The 7,408-nt window shown below is 31.6% G+C and overlaps 1 long non-coding RNA gene across 5 annotated transcripts in view; it reads left to right on the top strand.

The window, feature by feature from the left end:
• The window catches only part of LOC111890703 (uncharacterized), a 7,970-nt gene extending 969 nt beyond the window's left edge, over nt 1-7,001 (top strand). Inside the window, exons 3-7 of one of the 5 annotated variants that reach the window (XR_002849952.3) lie at nt 4,599-4,637; nt 4,861-4,973; nt 5,143-5,179; nt 5,371-6,418; nt 6,827-7,001. This is a non-coding gene — a long non-coding RNA (uncharacterized LOC111890703). Of the gene's footprint in view, nt 1-4,598; nt 4,638-4,791; nt 4,974-5,142; nt 5,193-5,370; nt 6,419-6,826 lie in introns of all 5 variants that reach the window. The other 4 variants (XR_006190846.2, XR_002849953.3, XR_006190848.2 and 1 more) reach the window with 4 other exon arrangements.
• Nucleotides 7,002-7,408: the final 407 nt, after the last annotated feature.

Here is a 7,408-nt window from a genome sequence, read left to right as displayed (position 1 = left end):
ATGGTGTTTTTGTTTAGAAGTTTTAGTTAATTAAATCAATCACTCAGTCTAGAGATGTTCTCTTTTTCAAATCACAAACTTATTGTTGGTCAAATTTCTTTAAGATTTTGTATCATAAAGTGAACCGATTGATTATTTTAAAGACTAATTTATGTCATTTAACGTGTGTAATTATTCAAGATTTGTAACTTTTGGCGATTCTTCATTTTGGAATTTAGAAAAAGATTATATTTTTATGTTTTTCAACTGACATTCATGGTTATTTGATGAATGCAATGGATGCTGTAAGAAAAATTATAGTCAGATTTTGTCAACTACTGAAAGTCATATTATTATATTCTCCCTTTTTCCAATATTCCTTGAGCTTTCTATTACCTTTGATTGTTACCTTCGCATTTCTCTATTATCTGCTCTTCTATTGCATACTTCATGTTGTCGCATTCTTTTTTTAATGAGTATGTATCTTCTGCTTTGATTACCTTCGATTGTGAAGTTTGTAGTTGTCTATTCTCTACTTCTATTATGATGTACTTTGTGTTGTCATGTTCTTTTTTTGTTTGAATTTTGTAGGTGATATACATATTTTGATTTTTTGCATCGACATATGACCTTATAAGAATAATTACCAGTGGCTCTCCAAAAATCTCATGTAAAAATTCCAACGCAATAGAAAAAAATCCATAAAAGCTGAAGAAATTGATATACCTTAATCGAATTGAAAAACTGCAAAATCAATTTCTATAGTGAACTTCAATTTTTATGTTTCTTGACTGAAGACCACCCACCTGTTGTTCTCTTTGCAGCAGTTGAATTATTAAAAACGTCTGCTTAAACTTTTGTAAGTTTATCACATTCTATGCAGTTATCGCGGTAAAAATTTCAATAGCGGTCACATGCCGCTATTTGAGATCGCGGTTATCGCGGTGGTATAGCGGTGTTATAGCGGTTTTTTACTATTACTTAGTATAATTTATAATTTTATATTATGTTTATATAAGATTTATATATTTGAGTATTAATACTATAAGTCTATATATAATTAGTATCATCAAATCTAAAAAGTCATATAAAAACATAACATAATACTCTATTATAGTAATATGGAAACTAGGTAGTGTCAAAATGTCAAATAGAGTTTAATTGCATTGCACGGATTCAATATCGTATTAGTAGGTCGTGGTTGATTTAAGAAGTTAAGTCCCAAGTGGTAGCGTCATAAGTGTGAGTCTATTTACAAAAAACATTAATGGAGTCCGACCATAGCAGCTCAAGTCTTCATGAGTATAGAAAGAGATGAGAAAGAGAGTTGTCGGTAGACGTAGTTGCTATGCATGCTTTTATTTATGTTAGTTGTTCGGGCTTTTTAAAATGAAAGCATAGTGACATCATTAAAAGTAGTTTTTCATTGACAAAGTAACCAAATGACCTAAAATATGAACGAAAATGGAATAGTGCCCGTAGCGCCGCAATAGTGGTTATTGAAATAGCGATAAATAGCGGTGAATAGCGCCGCTAATAGCGGTACCGCGAAACGAAAACGCTAAATTGAAAATAACGGTTCCTGACCTCCGCAAAACGCTATAGCGCCGCTATAGCACCGCTATAGCGCGCAATTGATAGCTTAGATCACATTTGAAGCCAACTATTAACCACGTGCTCTTTTCTGTTTTTTTTTTTTCTAATTTAAAAATAAATTACAAAAGTTTTTCTTTTTTGTAATGGTTATGGTCATGTTCCAAGTAAAATGGTTGTATTACCCTTTTCTGGTTTTTTATTTTATTTTAAATCAAAGGATAATATTGTCAATTGCTTAAAACATAAACAAAAACATCACAAATATCTCAAATAATTACCCTTTTCTGTTTTGTTATAAATAAAAGGGTAATATAGTCATTTTGCGTAAAAAGTGAAAAAAAACATCACATATATCTCAAATAATGACTAAAATTGAAAAAAAAAATTACTATTAATTTAAGCACAACTTATATAATGATCCTCTAACATTTTCTATCTTAAAATATTGTTATTTGCTTTATTACTCTTTTGCTTTTAGGCATATTAAGGTTTTTTATTTTTGAGATTTAGATTGCTTTTTTATTAATGTAATTTTAGCACTAGGGTAGAATTGTCTATTTAGTTTTCTGCTGTCTTTACGTTCACAAATTCTAAGAACTAGCATAAACTCCATACCCCAAATTCACCATATCCATCTCATTTACGTGACTCAAGTTTGACAATTTTGCCCTTTTCTCCTGTCTTCTTCTTATCCAAAGGGAAATTTAACCCTAATGCTCTACGTTGACTGACTTTATACAAGGGTTTCCATTCTCGCGCCTTGACAATGGTAAGAAAGATGATGATATTCAAGAAAGAACATTGATTGGTGAAATTAGGGTTTATGGAGCTTGAGTAATGAAGAAGAATCTTGATTCATTTTTGTCATTAAAATTTTGGATGTCTATCTTGGGAGCAAATTCTCTGAAGAATCTAAATCACTCTTCTACATTTAAACTTCATTGTTGAAATTGGGGTTTATGGAGATTGAAAAATGAAGATGATTCTTGAATTGATGTATGTTTGTAATTACGATGTAAATGTTGGTTATTAGCAAGGATAACAAGATTTAAAGGGAAGATTCATCTGATGTGGTTTCAAGGAAGATAATGATGGATGATTCATTGGGAAGATTTGTCAAATATAAATTCAATTTGCAATTGGAAACTGATGATTCATAAAGGATTCGGAGATTGATTGTGACTTGATTCTCTATGGCATTGACTTTCCTTGACTTGTGAATTATCATATATCCACCGACTGGATTTCAGATGTGCATTTACGAATATAGAGAGTGGTCAGAAAGAAAGACCAAGGGCATTCCAGTAATTGAACTCATCTCCAGAACTAACATGCAACATCTCTTGTGTATCAAAATAATTAAAATTTCTACAAGTAGATGTGTTGCTTGTGATCGATAGAGCAAAGATCAAACTATTAACCACCTGTCACACAAAAAACATCGAGTGAGTGAAGAAAAATTTCTATTCAATTCAGAGAAAATAATCAAAGTTGGTATAAGCAATCATGGAAAATAACATGAGTGAGTTAGTTTAAATGCAGGGAATAGCAATCTTAAAAATGAAGGAAAAATTAAGGTTTCAGTGAAGAAGAAGAAGAAGAAGAAGAAGAAGAAGAAGAAGAAGAAGAAGAAGAAGAAGAAGAAGGAAATCACCTCAACTAAAACAGACATTTTATCAACAAATATTAGACCCTCATCTGTCAAACAACATTTTAAATATTTACGTATATAAATTATTGAAACATAAGTTACATGCATCCGGTATCAAATTTATAAATCCTAAAAAATACAAACACATAATTGATCATTGATCAATAATCATAAAGAATCTTTAATACAGGAAATCATCTTTTTTCTTCAAACTACTTAGCGTACGACTTTTTTTTTTTCTAAATATTTACGATTGCTTGTTTGGAACATATCTAAAAGAATAATAAACTAAAATACCAACAATATTAAAGCCTTTTTCATAAAGAAAAGGTGAAAGAATGGAAAATTGAACTCATTATCATCCCAAAATTTTAATCGGGAAACCTCTTAGGCAAAATTTGGTGATTTTCTGCAGTACTTTGTTTTCGTTTTAAGCATCGGGGTTGATTCCATATCAGACTCTTGTTCATCTTTCACACTATTGATCAAGGGTTTTCTAGAGTCTTGATCTTCATCCATGCATGCATTCTTACCAAAAAGTCGAACAGTGAATGATGATGATCTTCTCTTGTATCTGAACACCATGAATTGGCCAAGCTCTAGGCTCTTTTCCTTCACAAATCTATTCCAACCATTCTTCAAAAAAACACTAGTTTTCTCTCGATTCACATCCACATGCCAGACTCTTCCTGAAACATCTTTAAGAACGATCTTCTCCGGTATCTTTTGATCCAAATGCTTGATAAAATCCGGTGGAATCCGCTGCAGATTCAAACATTAAACATGAAATTCATCAACCAAGAAAAATAAGTCCAGATTTCGAGAAATTTTGAGTTCAAGTTGCCACGAATTTCACTTCGGAAAGACAAACATGATGATCATAGTTATCTTGCTATTGATTAAAGAAATAAAAATTCATCAAATGAAAAGTGATCAATCTTAACCGATGGATATCAATGGAATAAAATTTTCGGTGGCGTTTGATTTTCGCTGCATCATGAATGTCGATTACAGAAGTTTCTGAATAAGAAGGCGTTCGAGAACTCGGGATCTTGATTGAAGATTGTAACGTTTGGAGAACGATCTCTTCCTCGTTTTCCCATTAGTTTTCTTGATGCAAAAGATTGTGGATTTTAGGGTTTATGAGGTTTTATGTGTTTTTGGTGCGTAATGGTCAAATAAATTGTTTTTAAAAATACTATAACAAAAATTATATTATTAATAACTTAATAAAATATCAAGAAACTAATAAGGAATTAAATTTAAATAGTCAGCCTCATCTATGTTTCAGAACCATCTTATTCTGAAATAATCTCTGCTCATATCTAATACGTTCCTTATTGTTATCTCACTTTTTATTTTTGTATTGTAGTTTACTTATGATCTGGAACAAGATGATGAATAGAAGAATGTAAGATAATTGTAGTCATTCAACTGTTTAATTACATAATGATATCACCAATTTTTTTTTAACTTTATCTCTGGTTTTTAGTGATCGTTATGGTTTAATGATTATTTGGGATATATGAGTTATTCCTTTCTTTTTTTCCTGTTTATGGATCCAGTTTGTTACCTCCCAATAGAAGAAGCTATTGCTTTAATGCTAAAAGCACATCTTTCTCACATGTAAATAGGAACAAGAAATGGCTGTGACATGATGTTTTTTGGAGCTCCGGTGAAGCTGGGGCTAAAGATTTCTAGGGTTCAGACCATGTTCAAGATAACCATCAAGCCTCTGAGTCTCTTGGTAGCCACCAATTCATCTGATCCATGTTGATTTTTGTATATATATATATATATATATATATATATATATATATATATATATATATATATATATATATATATATATATCTATATATATATATATATAGCCACCGATTCATCTAATCCATGTTGATTTTTTTTTTCTGTAGTTTGGATGAGGACAACTACTGATCAAGGGCTTATATGGTAAACATTTAAAGTAATCTAGCGCTCTTTTCATCTTTGTAGGTATCTATATGATTTCCGCTTTACTTGTAGGATGATTCTTAGTAGTTCTTCTCAATTGGTGCATGAAACTGAAAGTAAATTGTGATGAATCAATCAGTGCTTTTTTTTCTGTGTATATAAATAACATATTTTTTTCTATTTACTTGCAGGATGGTAATGATGAGTCCAAAAATGAAATTAGTCAACCTGTCCACCAGACTACTCTCTATCAGACCTCTCTTTATATAAACATAGCACTCATACCTAATTATTAACAACTCCATCCCACATATCAGCTCTCTCAATTCCTTGAACCGGAGAGTGAACTTTGGGCACAACCTTTATCAATTTCCCTTTTGCACTCAATTCTCATCTTCTCTGGTAAATTTCAAAAAGTTTCAATTTTCGTTTATGTATCTCAATACATAACATTGAAGAGTCGGATTAAGGAACTAGGTTGCCTATTTCCCATGAAACCAACCATTTTCCCCACCAATTTCTGTTTTTCTTCTAATTTTTGACACAATCAAAGGAATCGGATTATAGATTCCGTTATGCAGCGTGCTAAAGGTAATGCTTTTCGTGTTCCATAGTTTCTTATCATGATTATTACCAATTTATAACTTTATATATATTGTTGGCATTGCTAAACCGATTGATCCAAAATCAATGAATGATTGTCATGTATCAGATCAACTCTGATAATGATGGTGAAATACGTTACTTTTCTTATGTTGAAGCTATAGTAAAATCTTAGGACCTTAATTGTTTTTTTCCCGCTTATGTTCGTTAATAGTCCATGTGTTGTTTTAGATACATGAAATGGACTTGACTCATGATCAAGAGTCGCTTCTTAACAAGTGAAGGTAATGGTTTTGGTGTTCTATTATTGCGAATCTGCATTTTTATATATTCTTAGGGTTTTTTGTTGTTATAATTATATATAGTTAATAGGTATCAAAATGAGGGTACTAGTAGGATGAGTAAGACTGGAAGAAGTTTTCAATGATCCATGCAGGGAGCACTAACTATGTTTTATGTTTGTCATTTATAGCATTGCATCAAGAAAGCTAATGTATAATTTTGATGGAAGTTGCAGATTAATTCTTTTTAGAAGGAAATTTATTACATAATAGTTGTGTTTTACTTGCAAGATCAGTATCAGTAGGGGGGAGAGAGGATGGTCATTTATGATAATTGCCCAGGATCATCACTTTGGTGAGACTTTATTTGCTTAATTTTCTATATTCCATATATATCATGTTGGCAACTGTTTAATTGGAGCATTAAGTTGCTGCCTTTATGTTTTTCATTGTGGCATTTGTCTGAACATGAAGTAGATAGAAAGTTGTAATATTTTTAGGTAAAAGGTACATCTAAAATTGACTTTTGGTATGCAAATGCTATGAATTGGAAAAATATGTTTAGTCTATAAACAACTTCACTTTTGATGTTTATGAATGATTCTCACATGTTGCTTTTTCAACTTACATATTGATAATTTGACATAAGTAAAAAGATGCTTGGATTACCAAACGACTCCGATCATAGGATTGTACTTTGGGAAATATATCCAAATTACAATGATGTGATTGTAATTTTACTCTATTTTTATGTTGCATGCAGATGGTGTAAATCAGGCGATTATTATCAAGTTTGCAACTTTCAATTTTGTATCATTTTCTGTGACAACCCAAAGTTTATTCCGTTACATTACCCCGTTACCGTTAACAGAATATTCCATTTTATAAAAGTTCCGTTAATTTGAGGTCGTAAAATAAATAAACGTTTTATTTATTTATATTCTATGTCGTTATTTGTCATAATAAAATAAAGTAAAATCACTTAAGTTACATTTCCATATTAATTTGGAAAAAGTTAATTTTATTACGACCACTAAATCGGGCGCGACCAAAAGCCCTGTTTAACGACAGTATCGGGTAGATTCCCACTAAGCCCCAACTCAAGCCCCTATATAAGGGGGAGTGGACTTCATTCCACTCTTTTCCCACTCCCATATCACCCTCTCTCTACACTCTCTCTCATACAAGCCCGATTTCGCCTCAAATCCGCAACCAAATGCCTCCAAATCGTAAGTCCCCTTACCCTAGCTTGTTCTAAACATCATGGATTGTGGTTTAACCCCAAAAATCGGACTTGGAAGCTGTTGAAAAGGAGTTTACGGCCTAAGAGCCTCCTTAGGCTGTA

This window comes from Lactuca sativa, chromosome 4 (genome assembly GCF_002870075.4).
Source record: "Lactuca sativa cultivar Salinas chromosome 4, Lsat_Salinas_v11, whole genome shotgun sequence".
NCBI classification, from domain to species: Eukaryota; Viridiplantae; Streptophyta; class Magnoliopsida; order Asterales; family Asteraceae; genus Lactuca; species Lactuca sativa.
This window is presented reverse-complemented; position numbering and strand designations above follow the sequence as displayed.